We start from the raw sequence: 23210 nt of genomic DNA on the forward strand, positions 1-23210 counted from the left end.
ACTCAAGAAAATTACTTGATAGTTGGGATTACAATATGCCATGGCAACAACAGAACATTTTGAAATTTTCTTCTTAAATTCTAAATAATTTTCCTAGGATAATCTAATACATCTTCCCAATACATTGGGAAGAACATTGGGTTTAGAATCAAAGAGACCTGAAGCCACATCTGAGCTCTGCAATTTACTAGACTTTGACCTTTGACATCACACTGAACTTCAATTTCCTTATCTGTCAAGTTCATCACTAATAGTCATTTCACAGAATTGTTGTGAAGATGTGAGTTTGTGTTAAACCTCTGTATGATTCTGGCATGATGTTCTGAATAAAAGTAACAGTGGTCATTTATTAAACACCTGCTATATGCCAGGCTCTGGACCGAGAACTTCATGCACATCAACTATAGAGGTCAAAACAACCCTGCAAGGTGAGTCCTGTGTTATTAATTGTGTCTCACTGAAGAGGAGACTGAGGCATAAGAAGGCAAAACAATTGACACAAGGTCCTCCTGCCAGGTAAGCCACAACCCTGGGATGGCCACTGCATCTTGTTATTTTCACATGCAAACAGAATAGATGGGAATCATAGATGTATAATTTGAAATCTTCGCTCTTCTGGAAACAGTGAACTCAATTCAGAGAAAAAGTCTCATAAATGAAGAAAGAAAATGTTTATAATGATATACTTGAGGAAAGGAAGGCGTAAAACTGCCCGGCATATACTCAATATTGTGACCTTGGATGGGTCCAAGGGTTACTTTGGCAGTTTGAAAGGAGATGGTTAAAGGGATAGAAAGATGCACAATCATGGGACACAGGGATTCCACAGGGAATTGCCACGGGGGTTCAGCTGGAGCCCTGTGGTTGCCCACATTTCCCTGGACCAATGCTTTCTACATGGGCCTTATCACAGGTCAAGTGGACTGTCCTTGCCTTTGTAGGAAGCATGGGAACTACAACCCATGAGACAATCTCTAAAGACAACTCAGTCATCAGGAAGGAAAAATACATTATACACTGATATTTGAAATGAATGCTGTTACACTCCCCTGAGCTGAAAGAGGTGTTAAGCAGGCAAGTTCACAGATTGCTTCCAGTACCATTTGGAGCATCAGTTTCAAACTAAAACAACCTCACATTACAATTCCCTTTGGAAGCTTGAGGTCAATACCATGCCTCACATCCCTGACATCTTCAATCACTGTCCCAAAGATAAGCCCCTCCAGTCAGCGATCCTGCCCTTAACCCTTAATACCAGACTAACACTTGGATCAGGGAGAACCAAATGCCCACATCTCCCGTTCACTCCCAAATCTCTCTGCTGTCTCTTCTAGAACCCCATTTCCTGATCATCAAAGTCCAGTGCATTTTCATCCTCCGAAAGTGAATCTTTCACCACATCTTTCCTGAACCCAAGCCTGGTCCTCCCCATGGGTACTCTTCTCTTCCACAGTCCTCACTAGGGGTGGCTTTTGGTCTCTCAAGCCTCACTTGACACGAGACTTAGAGGTGGGCCAGCATTCTCTTCAGGCTTGTGTCTTCTAGTTACACAATCCTAAATGCCTTTTTCTTATTGTCATCAACCAACCCCCTCACATTCATCCCCAAACCTGAAACAGCAGCTGATTCATACTCTCCTCTCCACCCCTAGCCTTACCGTCACCCACGGTGGTTTCACAATCTATGTGCAGGCCCCTTAAAATGCCTTTACTCCCAATTCCTAAGCTTTCTCAATTCAATAACCTTCGATTCTACTCTAATTCTGTCACCTGCCTGTATAACCACACCTGGAAACTTGTCCCACAGAATTGCTTCACTGATGAAAACTTAATCACCAATATTCTGCAGCCTGACCACGCAACCTACTTAAACTTCCTGCTCTGTCAATTCCTTTAAACTTGTTTTTCAATTTCATAAAAAAGAATGCTAGTCCTTTGACCCGCTTCCCCATGCACCCATTTTCTCTGATCAGTAAGTTTCTTTCTGTCTTCACTTCCCTTCAGCCTAAATAAGCTCTTCAAACATTCTCTTATCAATAACTTTGATTTTCTCATTCCATTGCGCTTCCTCGAAAATCCTCAGCTTGAACCTGCACTCAAGCATCCAGGCAAGGCAGAATAAAAACTGTACAGCATGCTTCTACAAATCCATGACCTTCATCCTTAGCTACTGCCTCAATATGTTTCTAGATGGTTCTCTCTCACTATCATTCCCCACAAAGATTGCTTCCACTCTGTACCGCACTCAGTTACCTATCCTCTTATTCCCAGGGGACACCCTTACCTCTGTCTTCACCAAGGACACAGAGGGATCAGGTAGGAATTACCTCACCTTCCAATCCTCTCCTCACTCCACTCACACAACCATTTCTTCATCAGCACCTTCCCTTACCTCCTTTCTACCCAGTCCAGAGACTATATCTCAAACTCTTATCTCAAACTAATCCTCTAGCGCACATCCTCTTAACCCTTTTTTACTACATTTCTACAACCCATGTGTCAAAGAAGAACCTGAAAAAGAAATGATAAAGTATTTTGAACTAAATGAAAATGAAAACAGAGCATATCAACATTTGTGGAGTTCTACTAAAGCATTACTTGGGGGAAAATGTACAACATTAATCTTCTATATAAGAAAAGAAGATCTCAAATCAATGACCGTAACTTTCACCTTAAGAAACTTCATATATCTTAAGAAACTAGATATATGAAGTGAAAAATACACCCAAAGTAAGCAGAAGAAAGAAAATAATAAAGATCAGAAAGGAAATCAGTGAAATAGAAAACAGAAAACAAAGAAAATCAATGAAATAAAAACTTGGCTCTTGAGAAGAACAATGAAATTGATAAACCTCTACACAGACTGGAGAAGGAGAAGAACATCAACAACAACAGAGAGAGAGAGAAGACGTAAATTGCCAATCTCAGGAATAAGAGATGTGACATCATTACAGATTCTACTGATTTTTTAAAGGAGTTAATATGTTATCAAGAACTTTATATCAGGGCTTCCCTGGTGGCGCAGTGGTTGACAGTCCGCCTGCCGATGCAGGGGACACGGGTTCGTGCCCCGGTCCGGGAAGATCCCACACGTCGCAGAGCGGCCGGGCCCGTGAGCCACGGCCGCTGAGCCTGCGCATCCGGAGCCTGTGCTCCGCAGCAGGAGAGACCACAACAGTGAACAAAAAAAAAAAAAAAAAAAAAAAAAAAAAAGAACTGTATATCAATAATTTTGACAACTTAAACAAAATGGGAAGAGTCCTTGAAGATAAAACCTACTACCAAAGCTCACTTAAAGAAACAGATAACCTGTATAGCCATATATCTACTAAAGAAATTGAAGTGTCGTTCAAAATCTTCCCACAAAGAAAGCTCCAGGCCCATATGGCTTCACTGGTGAATTCTTCCAAACATGTAAGGAAGAAATAATACCAATTTTATGCAAACTCTTCCAGAAAATTGAAAAGAAAGGAATACTTCCCAGTTTGTTCTATGAAGCGAGAATTACCATAATACCAAAACCAGACAAAGACATTACAAGAAATGGAAAACTACAGTGCAGTATTTCTCATGAACATAGATAGTTTCTGTTTTAAAAGCAAAAATTTGGCCATATGTTTAATTTACTGCTGTCATTTTTACTCTCTCATGCCAACTGGACCGGTATCACACATTTTCTATAAACAGATACATTGACTATTTTATGATTTCTGTGGTTGTGACAGTTTTACTATTACCCAACTCAACCGAGCTCTGGGTGCTTTTTGTTAAGCACCAAACTTAGAAGGAAAAGGAAAAACCAGAGAAATAGGGTTAACTTCCCTAAATCCTCACCCCTTAATTTTTAATTATTCTCATAAATAAAAATACAAAAATGTCTAACAGTTTATCCTGTGTTATGACATGACAAACACGGATTGTGTGTAGATTCTTTTGATTATATTCCTGGCTTTAGCAAATTCCACAAATATCATATGCAGAGCAGAATGTTCCTTTATTAAAAAGACATAATCTTTCTTTAGAACATTTAGTAATCTTTGAATTGATTCATGAGCTTTTGCTGTTCCTCGGTACACTTAAATCTCTTCATCCAAAAAAAGATCAGTAAAAGCTGTCATTAATTGCATGATTATTAAGTAATCTGTTAAGCATCTTAGTTATTCTTATAACAACCACATGAGAAGGTTTTGTTTTCATCTTTATAGAAGAGGAAATGAGTTTAGAGAAATCAAATACTTGTCTAATTTCACACAGTTAATTGGTAGTGCTGAACTTGAACTGAAGCCTGTCTAATTTCAGAGCTGAAATTGGAGTTTTTAATAACAATGCATATTTTGCCTCCTCAAATGTACCTATCTTACATACAAGAGAGTTTTTCCTCCTTCTAAATGGAGGCGTTTAAGATATTCTTTCTGCTGCCATGAGGCAATGAACTTAAGATAATTTTTCAATGTTCAAATAATGAGCTAAATGCTAAAATAAATGTCAAATCATAAAGTTCAAGTGTTTTAACTCAATAGAAGATACCTCTCTTTCCCAATTTGTAAAATATTTTTGCTGATCTCTATGTCTATTGCCTTTAGCCATTTGTATAACTTAGTTTCAGCATATTTGGAGCACACAGTTAAGTATCTCTGAATAAGCAAAAACAATGGTTATTCATTGGGAATTGAAAGAATTTCATAAACGTCATTGACAGTAATCATAATAAAAATAAGATTTCATTAATCTTCACACCTAAAAGTTCATATATTTTATAGGTTCACTGTTGGAAAGTGTAAATAATGTGATATGGCATGCAATAAAATAATGCAGGCATTTTTCTGCTATTCCAGTAGCTGACATATTGCATGGTAATTGCGAAAATACCTAATTCCTTTGCAAATCAACCTTTATTGCCTCTGGTGCAGCTTTAGTTTCGTTAACAATATTGAAAATTATGTAAGTAAAAATAACAACATATAATATTAAAATGTGAAATATCAGGTTAACATCACCAGTAAAATATGTAGTTATTAAAAATGTAACTGCTTTTGGGGCTTCCCCGGTGGCGCAGTGGTTAAGAATCTGCCTGCCAATGCTGGGGACACGGGTTCAAGCCCTGGTCTGGGAAGATCCCACATGCCACGGAGCAACTAAGCCCATGTGCCACAACTACTGAGCCTGCACTCTAGAGCCTACGAGCCACAGCTACTGAGCCCACGCGCCACAACTACTGAAGCCTGTGCACCCTAGAGCCCTTGCTCTGCAACAAGAGAAGCCAGCGCAATGAGAAGCCTGCGCACCGCAACGGAGAGTAGCCTCCACTGGCCACAACTAGAGAAAGCCCACGAGCAGCAATGAAGACCCAAAGCAGCCAAAAATAAATAAATAAATAAAATAAATTTATAAAAATAAAAATAAATTTTAAAAATGTAACTGCTTTTATAGGGCAAACTTATATTTCTCAACCACATTCATAAATGCACATCTAATTGTTCATATTTCATGTCAAAGATATCATCAGATAAGCCTCGGAAATAACAAAGAAGAAGAATATATTTCAATTAGGGGCCTGAGAGAGGGTTACACAGACCCCTCCATCAGGGTACAGTTCAGTCACAGAGCTTTGGGGTTTTTCCTCAACTGCTCTATCTTTTGGTCCCACTAATGCTAAACACTATTGCTATTGGCAGCCCAGCATTTGCTCTCTCAAGAGGAGAAATGTGATATAGTTGGCATGCCAACTCACTCTGTAGATTTTCCAAATTCCAATTGAGCCATGCTCTCCAGACTGGGCTTTGGATATGTGAACTGTTATCAAGTAGGAAGTAAGATAAAACACTGGGCTAAGTTCGCTTTAGGCCACTGACTTATCTGAATCCCTATTCCCAGACAAGGCAGCACAAGGCAATCCTACTCTCCACTGTTCTCAGGATTCTTACTTGAGTGTGTCATTTTATCCCTTCTTGGCTACTAAGCAACATAAAATCCGTAAAATTCCCTGCAGTTTCTTCTACAGCATATACAGGCATCTTCAGTGCCCAACCATCTGCTTTGTGGAGGCGATTTGAGAAGAAAAGAAAAAAATGATATGATGAATAGGTGAGTATGATTGATAGGAAGCTTCATTTCGTAAAGGGTTAGAGTAGTTTCCGGACCTTCAGAAGAGAGCTGCCCTGAGAAAGCATTCAGCCTGTGGATCAAGCTCGCATCTTTAAAGAACGACCCTCTTGAGTCAGGATTCTCCATGTCTCCCAAGTCTTCACGTGTTGCAATTAAACATGTCATCGTCCATGGTGGATGAACAGAATTTAACAAGGGTCAGCCAGATCCCCAAGGTTAGGGGAAAAAAATCACACTGAAATTAACTCTTGCAGACACATCAGAAACACTCTGGGCAGAACAGCAGTTTCTGGACAGGAAATTAGAAAACCTACATTTTAATACTGCCTGCCATGAGCAAAAGAATGAGGAGGAAGGGCCGGGGTAGGAAGAGGTCAGGTAGCATGTATCTTTCAAGCCTTTATAAATAAAATGTAAAGATGATTCTCCCTAGTGTTATCTAAAATTTGGATATATGTGTGCCCTTTTAAGCACATCTCTGGAACCAACATCTAAAGAATATTAGAGTATTCATTTTATTCTACTGTCTTGTGTGAAGTCGACATAAAACAAAATGGCTTTTTCGTGAATGAAATGGTAATAGTAATAACAGCCACCATCTATCAAGTGCTTACTGCTTGCCAGGCACAAAACTAAACACTTTATATACATCAGCAAACATATGAGGTAGTTACTCATGCTACCACCATTTCACAAGTGAGAGGCTGGGGCTCAGAGAGAGAAGCCAATTCCTCCTCCCCATCAGTGCCTGATTCAAGTATCTTCTCTGAGAAGCCTTTCTGCTTATGGCCTTGCCCCCTCCAGGCTTCCTTGATCACTCCCTCCCTGAAGCTGCACTACACCCAGCATATTCGTCCTCCGTGGTACCTACCACACACCGTATAATAATTGTTTGTCTGTACATCTGTATTCCCAGCAACACTGAGCTCCTAGAGGGCAACAACACTGTCTTGCGCTTTTGTATTCACGGCATGTGTTATGCTGCTTGATAATGCACAGTAGGGACTCAAGAAATGCTTATGAATGTATGCATGAACGAATGGATGGAAAAGATCAACATTTAAAAAAATGAAGCATCATTGGAAAAGGACTGAACAGTGAAGGAATACTGGAATAATGAAGCCGAGCAGGACCCTGTGGGGCTCCTGGGCACAGAAGCCTTTCAAACAGTTGCTAATCAGGGAAGGGAGGGGATGCAGAGACAAGGGAGGAGCAGTCAAGAAACAATAGTGCAGCCTTGGGGCAGGGTCCTGGTTCCACCTCAAGGGATACACATAACAATATCTTCGAGCTCTTTACAGAACTAAACCCCCCCAAAAATGGAAGATGCTAGCATTCTTCATTGCAGAAAAGACCACCTGAGGCCAGATTAAAGGAACCAGAGAAGCTCATCAAGAGACTGCCTGAGATCAGATTAAAGGAGTGCAGGCCCTGCACACACGCTAATCCTTATCAGCAACCCCACCCTTGAACCATTGTTATAAAACTCCTCACCAAATCCTCCCAGGTTGGGATGCACAGTTTTCAGGGCACAAGCCTACTTTGTCCACCTTTGCCTGGCAAAGCAATAAAGCTATTCTTTTCTACTTCACCCAAAACTCTGTCTCTGAGATTCAATTCAGCACCAGTGCACAGAGGTCGAGCTTTGGGCATCAATAATGTGAGGAAACATATCCAAGAATTATTCTAACACTTACCTTAGATTTGAGGTACTCAAACTGCCCTCTCCCAGTTCTCCTATCTGTTGGAATAGCCAGTAAATAACATGCTTCTCAAACAGAATAGCACAGGGCTGCAAGGCATGGTGGGAAGAGTATCAGATTTAGAGACCAACTTGAGTTTGAGATCTGACTCTACTGACCTTGGGCAAATCAACTGACCATCTGAGCTACCTTTTCTCATCTGTGACATAGGATCACCCCTACCCATGCATCTATCTCATAGTTCACGTAGTGATTTAGAAAGATCATAATGTATATGTGAATACATTTAATAGGTGTAAAGAATAACACAAATGTTAATGACTATAATGGACAGACATTATGCAAGACTTAACACTCTGGCTAACTTCTAGTCATGCAGCATGGGAAGACAGATGGGAACTAGGTTCTATAGATCGACCACTCAGTGCCAGGCACTGTGGAAGCAATTTATGTACACAATCTCACTTAAGTCTCCCACCAGCCCTGGGAAGTGCAGATGCTATCATGTTAACTTTACAAATGAGGAAAATGAGTGTTAAGCAGTTGAGTGAATTATCCAAAGCTATTTGTACAGGGCCAAGCTGTGAACTGGTGTCATGTCTTATTGATTTTGAAACATATGATATTTTCATCAACATTCTGCTGCCTTCATGGAACATCAATTGTCACTGTACAAAATTATCTAGAAATTGGAACTCATTCTGCATCTGTCAGGATGCAGAAAAACTTTGAATATTTCTTATAATCTATTGGTACCTTTCAAACTGGAGTTTTTGAGACTGAATCAGTCCTTTTATTTAGAGTTTAAGAGGGGCCATAAATGACAGCACTCTGCCCTGCACAAGCTCAGAACCAACAGAGAGACAGACACAGACTAGAGACCAATAGAGGTCACAACGCACTTACTATAGAGTGGGACCGAAGGGTGTGTTTGACTCCTTATGTGCTGCCCCATTAAACGGCCTTATCCACCCCAGTCACGGGCATCATTCGATAGCCACAGGCCGTGCCAGAGCAGACAGCTCACCATGTGGCAGACAGCAGATGAGACTGCACCTTTTTGTGGACAGATGGATGGAATAAGAGAGACATGCAGGAGGTTAGCATGCTCAGTTCTTCCTCTCAAACTGATCAATCAACTAAGTCCCACTCTGATGAGCATGAGTGAAGAGGCTGAGAGAACCTGGAAGAATCCCTCCCAAGATCTGCCTTCCTAGAGCCTAGAGGGAATTTCCTGTCTCTCTATGGCAATATGATGAGTGTGGAATGGAACCATTTTTGGATTTGGGGGTTTTCTGTTTTAAAAATGTGGTGGGAGGGTCTCTTCTGGAAATCTAGGACAATAAGGACTGATTTACTCTTTTAGTTACACTAATCGGAAATAATGAAAAAAGAACTCTTAGGGCATAACACACAGCTGCTTGAAGAGTCTATTCAATATGTCAGCCCAATTTAGGGGATGACTCCTCCCCTCAAGTGTCAAAGGAAAATTTTCTTAAAGGACAACTGAGATTCAGACAAATTGTTTCCCTGTCTACACCCACAACATATATGAATAAACTTCTTCTGAACCAGCCAACATCCCTTTTGCTACTTCCCTTTAGCCAGCTGAGCCGGTAGTCAGAATGCGGCTGTATCTCACTGTGTTGTGGAATGTTGGCCAGGCAATGCATATGTATTTATTAAACACCTGTTATTTGCCAGGCAGTAAGAAAACAGACAGCTTCTCTGGGAGCCTCCCTTCTGGTGAGGGAGAGATGGACAATAAGCATGTAAGCAAACAAGATATTTTATGATACTGATAAGCACTAGGAGGAAGAGAAATAGGATATTATGATAAAGAGGGGCCCTTAGTTGCTGTATGCATGATGAGAAGTTGACAGCAATACGAAGATCAGGAGAAGAACAGTCAGGCAGAAGGATATAGCAGATCTGGAGACGGGCATGAGCTTGATGTCTTTTCAAGAGGTGGGGGAAAAAAAGGCTAAAATCGGCTAGAGAGACAGGAATGAGAGGGAATGCAGGGTGATAAGGAGAGGGAGCCAGGAACTGGATCTTGTAAGACTTGTGGACAATGTGAAAGAGTTTCAATGTTATTCTTGGTATAACGGGAAGACATTGAAGGGTTTGACCAGGAAGTAGCTTGGTATGATGTACATGTGATCACTCTTGATGCTGTGAAAAGCACCTGTGGGTGGGCAGAAGCAGAAGCAAGATCAACTGGTAGCTTGGACCACAGCTTGGAGCTTAGAGTTGATGAAAAGTGATACAATTCAGGATATATTTAAGAGGTGGTAGTGATGGGAGATTCTGACAAATTTGATGTGAGTGTGAGAAAAAGAGGGAAAGGAGAGATGACTCCTAGATGTGGGGCCTGAATAAACAATGCGGCTATTGACCACCACGGAGAAGACTTGAGAGGTGTGGGCCAGGGATGGGGGTGAAATCACCTGGCTTTTGGCCATATTAAATTTGAGGTGTCTGTCAGACATCCAAGAGGAGATGTCAAGAAGACCAATGAACATATGAGGCAGACTTAAGGAAGAATTCTGGGTTGGAAGTATATATGCCGCGAGTCACTGGGACCTGGTAAAATCAGTTCAAGAGAGAAGAAAGAAAAGAAACAGCTCTGGGAAAATCCAATATTTACAGGCTTGTAGAGAAGAGCCTGCAAAAGAGACAAATGGAAAGGTTTCTTTGAGTATGATGATAAGGAGCCCTAGACAAGACCGTGCTCTGAGGAGGACACAGTCAACGGCGTCAAGTGCTTCAGTATAAGAGAAGGGCAGATAACTGGCCATGGGTTTATCAATACATACGTAGTCCTGGTGACCCTGATGTGAACTGTTGCAGTAGAGTTGGGGGACACAGGCCATTGGGCTTCTAAAGTCTTCCCATCTTTGGGTTCTATGATTTTGATGACCTGCGCCAGGCTATAAATACCTTCTCCTTCACTTACCCCCGAAGCTTCTCTTGGGGACTCTTTTTGCTGTCCTCACTTTCCCAACTAATTCAAAACAAATAGCAATTTTACCTGAAGGAAAGGTAAACAAAACGAAATGCTGCAATCCGTGAAACGTATCCCTAGGTTTTCCAAAAATTCAGCAACAATTCTTCTAAGTGCCATAGGAATGCCTTGGTGGAACCAAGTGTTTACATTTTCTCAGATTTCACTCCATGAATTACCTCACTCAACCGTAGGCGTTGGAGGTCTGGTCTACCAAGCTCTCTTCAGCTCCAGTTATAATCTACCATAGATCATTCATTCCTGGTTTCAGATCACTCTTGGAGATGAACCAGCTTTTCAAGTGGAGGGGAGGTAGCATCATTTTATTAAGTAAGAGTTATTGATAACATTCCATTTATGCAAAGTTTGCTATGTGTAAGGGATTGCTATTAGTTTCATGCCTTGGAAAAAGAAAGAAGTGTATGTTTATGAATGTGCCTGTGTGCACATACGCACGTACAAACTCATAGACACTTTTAATCCTATATAGGTCAGTGTGAATCTGGTGCAGTGGTTCTCAATTAGGAAGGAGGATAATTCTGTCCCCCAGGGGACATTTGGCAACATCTGGAGACATTTTTGGCTGTCATATTGGAGGATGCAACTGGCACCTAGGGGGTGGAGACTGAGGATGCTGCCGAACATTCTATAACACATAGGGCAGCCTCCTCCACAACAGAGCATTTACTGACCCCAAACGTCAGGACTGTTGAGGTTGAGAAGCCCTCACATCATGATGGAAGGGCAGAGAGCACCACCCTGAAGGAATATTCCATAGACAGTGCACAAGGTACAGCAACTTTACTGACCTGGTCAGATCTGTCAATATAACTGATCTATAATGTAATCACTGGTCTGCTACGAACTGTGGGTGTGAGACACAGGCAATGATACACTTCGCTAATTTACACAGCTACCTGTGTTAGCTGGTGTCTACAGAAAATCATTTTCTAAATTTAAAAGGTCAACTTAATATATCTCATTCTAGTCTAGCTTCCCTCAAACCTCATGAAATGGAGCGACCAGCCTTGCCTGTGGACTCAGTTTTCTCTTTTCTAATTCAGATGGCCTTCCATTATTACCTGCACGCCCCGGGGGCTGACTTTAGCATTAAAGATCTCACCACCAATTAAACACCACCGACCCTCTAGCAGCCTCTAATGAGTCTTCTATCCTCCCCAGGCCAGGCAGAGGAGGGACTAACCCTAACAATGCCAGACGAGAGGACAAGTGACCAAAGTTAAATGATTAACTACCACACAAAAGGTCTGGCAATATCTTACAGGAGCTGTAATACCTACTTCCTTCCAGGACCCATCCGCGGCTGTATTTGGCAAAACCCACAAACTTTCTTCAAAAAAATGCCTCTTGAGACTCAAATGCCAGTCAAAAGTCAAACTGACCTAAATTTAGTAAAGAGTATATTCTCTAACCTCAGGGTCAACTAAATATCTAGTCTTCTTTCCACAGTATGACCAAGCCTTTTATCCTGTACTTGTTGGGGAAGGACTTATTTAAACGATATTCATATTATATTCTTTTTTTTTTTTTTTTTTTTTTTTTTTTGCGGTGCGCGGGCCTCTCGCTGTTGTGGCCTCTCCCGTTGTGGAGCACAGGCTCCGGACGCGCAGGCTCAGCGGCCATGGCTCACGGGCCCAGCCGCTCCGCGGCATGTGGGATCTTCCCGGACTGGGACACGTACCCGTGTCCCCTGCATCGGCAGGCGGACTCTCAACCCCTGCGCCACCAGGGAAGCCCCATATTATATTCTTAAAATAAACCTGAGCCTAGAGAAAAAATATAACAACCTTCAACAGCAAAACACTGCAGAGCTGCTGAGTGGAGAAGCTTACCATAATCAGAGAAACGGCTTGGGTTTCAATATAATTCTCATTTGCTCAAAGGCCAAAGGAATTTTTCTATGAGGAGAATGAGGTCATTCTTCACAGAAAGGGATCACTGTCTCAAAATTCATATGACCGGGAAACACAAGGCTAATAGAATGAGACGTTTCAGAAATGAGAACTAAAATAAAGTGGGCTTAAGAGATGACAAACCTGTACGTGTGACTTAAGCACACAGAGGTATACTGACAGCATACTGTGGAATCTTTGCTTTTCTTCCAGGAAAAGGCCATCTTCTCATACTTAGTGCAACCCCATACCGAAGCGCCCCCAGTGCTGCACATGAATGGGGCGCTTCCAAACACACAACATGGGAACCCCAGCAGCCTGGCTCTTCAGGACTTGTTTGGTACCAGAGGGGAGGCAAGTACCCACATGGTGGGGTTCTGAAATGGATCAGGGCACTTATCCCAAGTTATCACAAATATAGGAAAACAGACAATAACTTGCAAGGAGAGGAAACAGAGATGCCACAAAATCAGTGTGTTGATTTGTTTCCATCTTGGTTCTTGCCTTGCCTATTTTTCAACTCACACAGATGTGCTGTAGAGCATGGGGATAAAGCACATGGGCCAGGTCCAGCTTTACCTTGTCCCAGCCATTTGACTGTAGGCAAGTTACTTGTCTGTTACTGAGTTTCCCCATCTTTAAAATGATGACTAATAGTGATAATGGCCACCTAGGGCCATTGTTGTTGTTTAAAAAAAGTAATATTAGTTTGGGCTTAGCAGAGGGCCTAACACTTGGTAAATTGATGAATATTAATCACTATGGCCCACAATTTGGATTCAAAGATTCAAAGAGCAAAATTTTAGATCTCAAAGATGATTTAATTCAGATCCATTTTAGGAAATAGGAGCTCAGAGAATTTATGTGACGTATCCATGGTTACACAGCTAGTTAGCAATGAGATGAGATTAAAACCCAGGTGCCTTGACCCCTAGACCAGTTCTTTTAGGGGGAAAAAGAAGAAGAATGGTGTACATGCGTTTGAAGAAATATGTTAGTCGGTTCTCCTGCCAGAGAAATTATGGATACTTCCATGCAGTAGAAGCACGTCTTTTAAAGTCTGTTGTCTGCACTCATTCAGCCAGACCATGCTTTAGTTGCAGGGGAAACAGCTGGTCCAGCCCAGACTTGTCACACTGTCACCCCAAGCCTCTAAACAAGCCATTATCTGGTAACAGCAGATTGGGACCATCTGTCACCGCAGGGCACATATGGCCCCACTAGATTGTAAGAATAAGGTTGTCACAAAAGGTCATTAACTATGCATCACTTTTCTGTGATGAGCTCTAAGCAGGCACAATGATCTTCCCATTTTATCTCAATGTCTCTAACTCTCTCCAGCACTTGGAGAAACTGAGGGCAAATAAATCAGGAGTCTTCCTGCCATGGTTCCTGGTCAATCCCAGAAAGCGTTCCATTCATGTACTTTGGCCAGTCTGTTCTTTTTAAAATACGTTTTACATTTTCTTCATAAAGAATCCCAGAAGGAGTGAAGGTTTGTAAACAGTGCCTGATACAACATAAGATTGGGTTTGCATTAAATATACATAAGAAAAGTAGAAAAACAAGGGTGAGCTAGGCCAACTACTTGGAGTAGATGACACTGGAACAACAGAGAACACAGACAAGAAAGAATCATACTCTTCTTTTTTACAAGGACCATTACTAAGCACTAAAAATTAGGTGCACTAAAAACAAAAAAGCTCAGATACATCGATAGTGCTTTTAAAATACGGTGGCAGGGACTTCCCTGGTGGTCCAGTGGGTAAGACTCCGTGCTCCCAATGCAGGGGGCCCAGGTTTGATTCCTGGTCAGGGAACTAGATCCTACATGCATGCCACAACTAAGAGTCCAAATGCCGCAACTAGGAAGTCCGCAGGCCGCAACTAAAGATCCCACATGCTGCAAAGAAGATCCCACGTTCCGCAACTAAGATCTGGTGCGGTCAAAATAAATAAATAAATAATATTTAAAAAAATAAAATATGGTGGCAGATTCTTCGGTATTTCTTCGGTAGTGAGGTAATTCCTATGTGTTGTCACTTTGAATATGGGCAGGCTGCTTCAACTAATAGAGTGTGACAAAAGTGATGCTAGATGACTTGGGAGGCTAGATTATAAAAGACCATGTAGCATCTGCCTTATTTGTAGGTACCCTTACTCTTGAAGCCCCATCCCACCTTGTAAGAGGTCTCCATGATTCGAAGCCTCGATGCTATGAGGAAGCCCAAGCCACAGGTAGGGGCCATAAACAGGTTCTCCAGGTGACAGTCCTGTCTGAACCCAGCCTTCAAGTCATCCCTGCCCGGATACCAGACATGTGAGTGAAGAGTTTCTAGAGAGTTCTAGCTCCCAGCCACTCCCAGGCAGTCCTGTCTTTCCAGCCGAGCCCCAGACATTGTAGGGCAGAGACAAAGCCATTATTACTCTGCCCTGTTTGAATTCCTGACCCACAGACTCTATGGGTGGAATAAAATGGCTATTGTTTTCTACTTCTAATTTTGGTGTGATTTATTATACAGCAGCAGATAACCAGAACAGAATTAATAAGATAGTGAAAGCATCCCTGACTATTTTTAAGGAATGTAATGAGAAGGAGAAAGAGAATTAGTTCTCCACTGCCCCATGCTTCAGATGTGACCTCGTTTAACCCACACAGAAGTCCTGTGGGTTAGGAGTTAGTATTCCCATCACTTAGGTGAGGAAACTGAAGCTCTGGGGGATTTAAAACAACTTGCCCAGGGATGAAGTGGAAATCTGCACCTGGGACTGTCTGACTCCATAGACCTTTCTGCCACATCTCATTCTGGCTCAAGTGTCCACATTCAGCCACATCCTGTAGCCCAGAAACCTCACAACCACTGTAAATAAAATCAGCTTTCATGTTTAACAAGTACTTTTTGAGCACCACTGTATGCCAGGCATTGTGCTAAGCCCTCATACTAGTGAGCAAAATAAACTCACATCTGCTCCTTTCTTCCAAGCTCACAGCCACCCTTGTTCACCCTCCCTTTTCTGCACCCCGGTTAGTTTTTGAAAATCCACATCTCTCAGATACTCCCCTGATTCAACTCTTTCGGGGGTGTCTCCCTCCCCTGCACCATGGTGACTCACCAACCTGGTCCGGTGACCAGTGTCAAGGCTGGTGGTATGAAACTCAGCCAGGGAGCACTGCATACAGATGCTCCAGCTTCACGTCTGGAGAATCTGATTCAGTAAGTCTATATATATTCTCAAAGCTCCCCAGTGAGTCTTTTTTTTTTTTTTTTTTTTTGCGGTACGCGGGCCTCTCACTGTTGTGGCCCCTCCCCTTGCGGAGCACAGGCTCCAGACGCGCAGGCTCAGCGGCCATGGCTCACGCGCCCACCCGCTCCGCGGCATGTGGGATCCTCCCGGACCGGGACACGAACCCGCGTCCCCTGCATCGGCAGGCGGACTCTCAACCACTGAGCCACCAGGGAAGCCCCCCAGTGATTCTTACATGCAGTCACATTGGAAAACACTGGCCAAGAGAATAACATCCAAACTCCTTCATGTCGCATGAAATCCAGCATATTCTGCCTTCTACCAATTTCTCCCACCTCACCTTCTGCCACTCCTGCACCCTCTGCTTCACTCGGCAAACATGTCCTTTGAGGCCTCACAGTCTCTCTGTATGCTGTGCCTTATACCAAGAAGGTACTTCCCCCAAGGAGTGGTCTGGTGAAAGCCTCTCTGCTTCAGCGAACTGTCCGACTCTCCCCCTTACAAACATCACTGGTGCCCTTTCCCTGAGTCTATTGCCCCCTGTATCCACCTCCAATCACTTAACTCACGTCTAAGTGATGTGCTAAAGCCAGGGACCCAGGCTTATTCACTTTAGTATCTCCACTGTTAGCACAGTGCCCCGTTTATCAAAGATATTCAACAAATGTTTGCTGAATGAATAACCCAATGTGTTTCCTTTCAGCTTTAGCTGCCAAGAAACTCAAAGCCAAACCCTGTTACCAAGTATAGTAATTAACTCATCCCAGGTGCCTGGTAACATCTGCTCCCTGTTTCTTTGAGATGGTCTCTGTTCTCTTTTTAGCCATAACTGTCCTATTTTACATTAGGTTTAATTTCCATGCTGTTTCAAATCCTTTTAAAAGAAGGTGTGGTATACATTTTGAATAAATCAACAGATACGTAAGTTTCTCAAAAGACATCTGGGTTATACCTATAGCATAGGGGTAAGGGGGAAAATTTACGGAAAAATATATCACACTTCTCAAATCTAAGGACTGATACTTCTTCATGTTTTCTTGAATGAATCAAAATAGAGAACTATAAGGAAACAGCCACTCAGATGAATGTTTACTCGTTCAACAAATAGTTATCGAGCATCTATTTTATACAAGGCACCTTGGCTGACACGGGAAACAAAGACATGATTAAGATCCCAGGAATCAAAGAGCTTACTGCACTGTATGCTAGATGAGACTGGTATATAAATACAATCTTGCAAATTATAAAATGTTAATGTCTCTATTAAGGGTGCAAGAAGAGAGAGTATTTCTACCTGTAGGGATCAGAAACGGCTGCACGGGAGGCCATACCATCTCTGACCTGGGCCTTAAAGGTGACCAGGATTTAGACATGTAGAGAGACAGAGGCAGGCATTCCAGGATGAAGAAATAACATGAGAATGTACAGCAAACTATGATTTGGCTGGATAATGACATCTAACATTTCTTGTGCTCTTACTATACACCAGGCATTAGATAATATTACATGGCTTATTATTTTTCTAAATCTTCAAATAACTCCATGGGTTAAGCAAACAAGGTTTAGAAATTATGTGAATTGCCCAAGGTCACACAACCAGAAATTGGCAGAGCTGAGATTCAATCAAGGCAGACTGTAGGGCTTTATGCTTATATGCTCCCAGACACTAACTCAAGGAGCAAAGATTTGAACGTGGGAGTACCAAAGGATGAGACCAGAAAGAGAGGCTGCGGGGCAGATGGCAGAGGACTCCCAAGCCACGATAAGTAGTGTGATCTTGATTCTGTTAGCAGTACAGAGCAACGGATGACTTAGAATAAAAAATATGACACATTTTACAGGCTTTAAGTAGTTATTGTATGTAGTAATAAATGAATCAATGAATGAACTTTGTAGGTTAGATTAGCCAAGCAGTAGTATATATAACAGATTGAAGGAGAGAGAGACTGAAATAATGAAACCAATAAATAATGTTTAGAAAGAGGTAACAGGGACTTAACTAGACAGTGATCATGGGAGAGAAAAGAAAGAGCAAACATGGAGACTGAGCAGACATGGAATAATGTCATGTACCTGAGAAACTGGAAGGACAATCATGTCATTCAGAGAAAGAAGCAATGAAATAAATACTGTAGGTGTGTGGGCAGGAGATTCAGGGGCTAGCAGGACCGCCCCCCCCCCCCCACAATGGAGCTGTTCTGCAGGATGAGGACTCAGAAGGGAGGTCAGAGGAAAGGATGGAATTGGGAGTCATCCACATAGAGAAAACCATCAAAACCATGACATGAAGGAAACTGCCCAGACCAAATATAAAAATAAAAAGATCTTAAACGTAACATTAAGAAATACAGTGTTCAGATGGCCAAAAGGCACATGAAAAGATGCTCAACATTGCTAATGATCAGAGAAATGCAAATCAAAAGTACAATGAAGGCTTCCCTGGTGGCGCAGTGGTTGGGAGTCCACTTGCAGATGCAGGGGGCACGGGTTCATGCCCCGGTCCGGGAAGATCCCACATGCCGTGGAGCGGCTGGGCCTGTGAGCCATGGCCGCTGAGCCTGCGCGTCCGGAGCCTGTGCTCCGCAGCGGGAGAGGCCACAACAGTGAGAGGCCCGCGTACCGCAAAAAAAAAATTTTTTTAAAGTACAATGAAGTATCACCTCACACCGGTCAGAACAGCCATCATCAAACATTCTACACACAATAAATACTGGAGAAGGTGTGGAGAAAAGGGAACCCTCCTACACCATTGGTGGGAATGTAAATTGGTAACAACCACTAGAGAGAACAGTATGGAAAGTTCCTTAAAAAACTAAAAATAGAACTACCATATGATGCTACAATCCCACTCCTTGGCATATATTCAGAGAAAACTGTAATTCAAAAAGATATAGGCACCCCAATGTCCACAGCAGCACTATTTACAATGGAAGCAACCTAAATGTCCATCAACAGATGAATGGATAAAGAAGATGTGGTGTATATATACAATGGAATACTACTCGGCCATAAAAAAATGAAATAGTGCCATTTGCAGCAACATGGATGACCTAGAGATTATCATACTAAGTGAAGTAAGCCAGACAAAGACAAATATCATACAATATCATTTATATGTGTAATCTAAAAAATAAATGATACAAATGAACTTACATACAAAAGAGAAATAGACCCACAGACATAGACATAGAAAACAAACTTATGGTTACCGAAGGGGAAAGGGGCTGGGGGGATAAATTAGGAGGTTGGGATTTACATATACACATTACTATATATGAAATAGATAACCAAAATGGACCTACTGTATAGCACAGAGAACTATACTCAATATTTTATAATAACCTATAAGAAAAGAATCTGGAAGAGGATATATATATATGTATAACTGAATCACTTTGCTATATACCTGAAACTAACACAACCATGTAAATCAACTATACTTCAAATAAATAAATGGGAAAAAAGAAACAGTGTTGGAGGTAAGAGGATGCATCAGGGATCCCAGGGGGTGTTAATGAAGTCAATGAGCAAAAGGCAGTTTAGGATGAAGCGAAAGTGAGGGGAAAGGGCAGCAGACAGGGCTTTGAGAAACAGAACCAACAAAAAGCCATCTGACCATCAGTGATCGTTAAGACGGGTGACAGTGGATGCAAAGAAGAGCTAACAACGAGTTGAAGAATCACAGAGGCTGACAATGTGTGATACAAGTTAGGGATTGCAAACCCAGATGCCAAAGGAGCCAGGCAGAGAACATACAAGAGTAAAAAAAGCTAAGTACAAGATCATGCAGCCCTCTGGCTCTACCTCCTACTTCTCATATGTGACAGAGGCATCAGTACAAAGGTTTCTGTATCTAAGGAAAACAAGACTGCAAGGCAATGATAAAAGGTAACTGACACTTGATCTCAGACTTGGAGACAATAGGGAGTGGTGGGGTCTGTGGATTACTGGAGCATGCATACCCTGTCTAAAAACAGAAACAGAAATTCAACTCTAAGAGACTACTGTCATGGGCAAATATGGACCCCGTGTTGCCAATTCTGCAGTGTGTTAAGTGAAAGAGAAATACAAATTTTTATGGAAATTTCACAATTTTTAAATGTCAGGGGGAATAAAAACATGATATGAGCCAACAAAACAGGCAGAAGCCAGCTCACTGCCTAAGAGTGTAAGACCTTCTGAATCCACTATGCTTTCATTAAGTCTGGCAATGAAAGAATGAGGAAAGTATAATGGTTATATGACAGGTTAGCAGAATTGAGTAGTGTTTGCTTATTTGCTTGTTTGTTTCAGGATTTTTGAAGAACTAAGCATTTTTATTGGCTGACAGGAAGACAGCCTGACAATCAACAGCAGGAGATGTGAAGTTGCATGTAAGGCAGTACAGCCTAAAACAATCATTTTATGTTGTTGGATTTTAGTATACTTTATTTTGATAAATAACCATCAGGGAAAGAAAGATCTTTGTTAAGTACAATTCAGAATTAAGCGATTAACCAGAATTGACAGCTGTACGATACATGCTGTTGTCATCTTATTTTGTAAAGAGGTAGTTTCTATAGGAGATGGACAACCCTACAGGTAAAAGAGGCCCCACTAGCAGCCAGGATAATTTCATTATTGAAACAACAGTTCCTTTGTGATATGGCAATGGGGACTGTCACCATAGAACATGTCACTGAACAGCTAGAACCCTGCCTTTCCAAGAATGGAAAGCCCCTTCTGGGAAAAGGAACTTTGGTTTGGCATTTAAATTTCCTAAGTTTCTTATCATTTGGAAGCTGGTTAACACCTTCAGTGCATCATCACACCCCTGTCCACACCCCCAAAAAATGCCAGCATTTGCCCAGTTGTCCTGCTAAAAGTGCCAGCATTTGTTGTCCAGCTCGGCTCAGGGAAGGAGAGGGGACGTAACAGAGAGCCATGGACAGCCTGTAGATTTCAGAAGCCAGGATGTGTGGGATACAATTCTCAGGCAGATGGCTGATACTGGGTTCTGAAGAGTCCATCAATATCTCCACCTTCCAGATGAAACTAAGGCAATTTAAACAGGGTGAAGAGATTATCAAATTAATTTTACGTATTTTCCATCCCAGTGTCACAGGAAGACTGGAGATCTGGAGAGATTTTTTTGTTTATTTTTCAAAAAAAAGGAAGGAAATGTGCCAGGAAGGCATGGTTCCTAAATGCCTTTCCAAACCCTCTGAAAGAATAATTTGTCTTTAATATGACAGTACTCTGATACTGTGACTTTCTTCTCCCTGGCTCCCAAGGCCCTTCAGAACTGACTACACCCTACAAACCCAAACTAATTCCCCGTTTTTCCCAAAGTATGTCCTTTGCTCTACAGGCCAGCTGCCCTAGATTGGTGATACCCCACAAAACACCATCTGTTCATTTATCAGGTATTTAGAGAGTACCTTTTCCGTGCAGGCACTATACCAGGTAGTGGGGATCAACAGTGAATGACGTGAACGTGGTCCCTGGCCTCACAATGCTTACTAGGTGTGGTTCCACTTCTACCTCACTCACACTCGCTTCTATAGGAACGCCCACCTTCCTGCTCCCTGCTTGAAAATTCTCCACGTTCCTCATCTTCTGGGAAAACTTTTCTCTATACGAATGAGAGGCTGATTCATCAACCTCTCTGAACCTCATCAGCTCTTATGAACCTGTGAAAGTAACACAGCATTTAATGATACACTGCCCTCCCTGTATCACCTGCTCTTGTCTCGTGAATGCCACCTTATCTTCCCAGCTAGGACACAAAGCTCTTGAAGGAAAGAACTACATTTTTTGTTTCACCTCTGCCTTCCATGTGGTCTAACACAGAACTCAGTACATTTTAAGAATGTATTGCAGATGACAGCATCGTTCCAAACCAAATTTAAGAGTAGTTCACTTACTCTTTGTATTAGTTTCCTATGGCCTCTATAACAAATTACCACAAACTTGGTGACTTAAAATAACCAGAATGGGGCTTCCCTGGTGGCACAGTGGTTGAGAGTCCGCCTGCCGATGAAGGCGACACGGGTTCGTGCCCCGGTCCAGGAAGATCCCACTTGCCGTGGAGCAGCTGGGTCCATGAGCCATGGCCGCTGAGCCTGCGCATCTGGAGCCTGTGCTCCGCAACGGGAGAGGCCACAACAGTCAGAGGCCCGTGTACCACAAAAAAACAACAACCAGAATGTCTTCTTTCTTAGTTGTGAAAGCCAGAAGTCTGCAATCAATATCACTGGGCTAAATCCAAGGGGTCAACAGGGCCATGCTCCCTCTGGAGACTCCAGGGGAGAGTCTGTTACTTGCCTCTTCCTTCCTGGTGGCTGCATGCTTGCCTTATGGCCACATCATCCAATCTCAGTTGCTGTGGTCACATTACCTTCTTGTACCTGTGTCAAATCTCCCTCTGCCTCTGTCTTGTAAAGATACCTATCATTGCATTTAAGGTGCTCCCAGATAACCCAGGGTAACCTCCCTATCTCAAGACCCTTAACTGAGTCACATCTAATAAGACCCTTTTTCCATGTAAGGTAACATTTACAGATTCCAAGGATTGGGGTCAATGTCTTTAAGGGTTCTTATTCAGCCTACCACACCCTTAGATTAAGGCCCTTTGATTTGATAAAGCTGTAGCAAACAAACAAATAAAATCAATTAAAATCACGAAGAATATTCTCCCTCTCATCCAGGGATTTCAGCAAATAGACAAGAATCAGAGAACAATGCAAAACAGATCATCACAACCTACCAGTAGAAAAAATATTATACAGTTAAAAATCACCAAAAGGATTAACTACTAGAAAAGAAATAGTTTGAAATAAGTCAAAAGTATTGGTATTAGTTTTGATCCCATAGGATCAAAAGATTATTTCAAAATAGAATTGCTGGAAACACCATGAATTCAGGTTCATTTTTTTTCCTGGGGAAGAAAGTTTTCCAAGTGGCATTCAGCCACAAAACCAGTCTTTTCCCACCCAAAACTGCAGATGGAAATAAATATCCATTCTCTTTATTATTAAAGTGTTTAGACAATTAAGGTCAGGCTGACCACAGGCTGACTGTGTTCAGTGCAGACTGGATCCCAGAATCGGCAGAGACTAACTCAACCTCTGGGGTTACTGACTGTGAGTTCAGGAAGCTAGGGTAAAATCCCTAGGGAAATGGAAGCTTCATCCATCAGAAGGTAGAATTCCGAAGGAGACTGCATAGTTTGAAGACGGTTTAAAAGAGACAAATG

This window comes from Aethalodelphis obliquidens, unplaced genomic scaffold (assembly GCF_003676395.1).
Source record: "Aethalodelphis obliquidens isolate GAN/ISIS:26980383/991018 unplaced genomic scaffold, ASM367639v1 scaffold8, whole genome shotgun sequence".
In the NCBI taxonomy this organism is placed as follows: domain Eukaryota; kingdom Metazoa; phylum Chordata; class Mammalia; order Artiodactyla; family Delphinidae; genus Aethalodelphis; species Aethalodelphis obliquidens.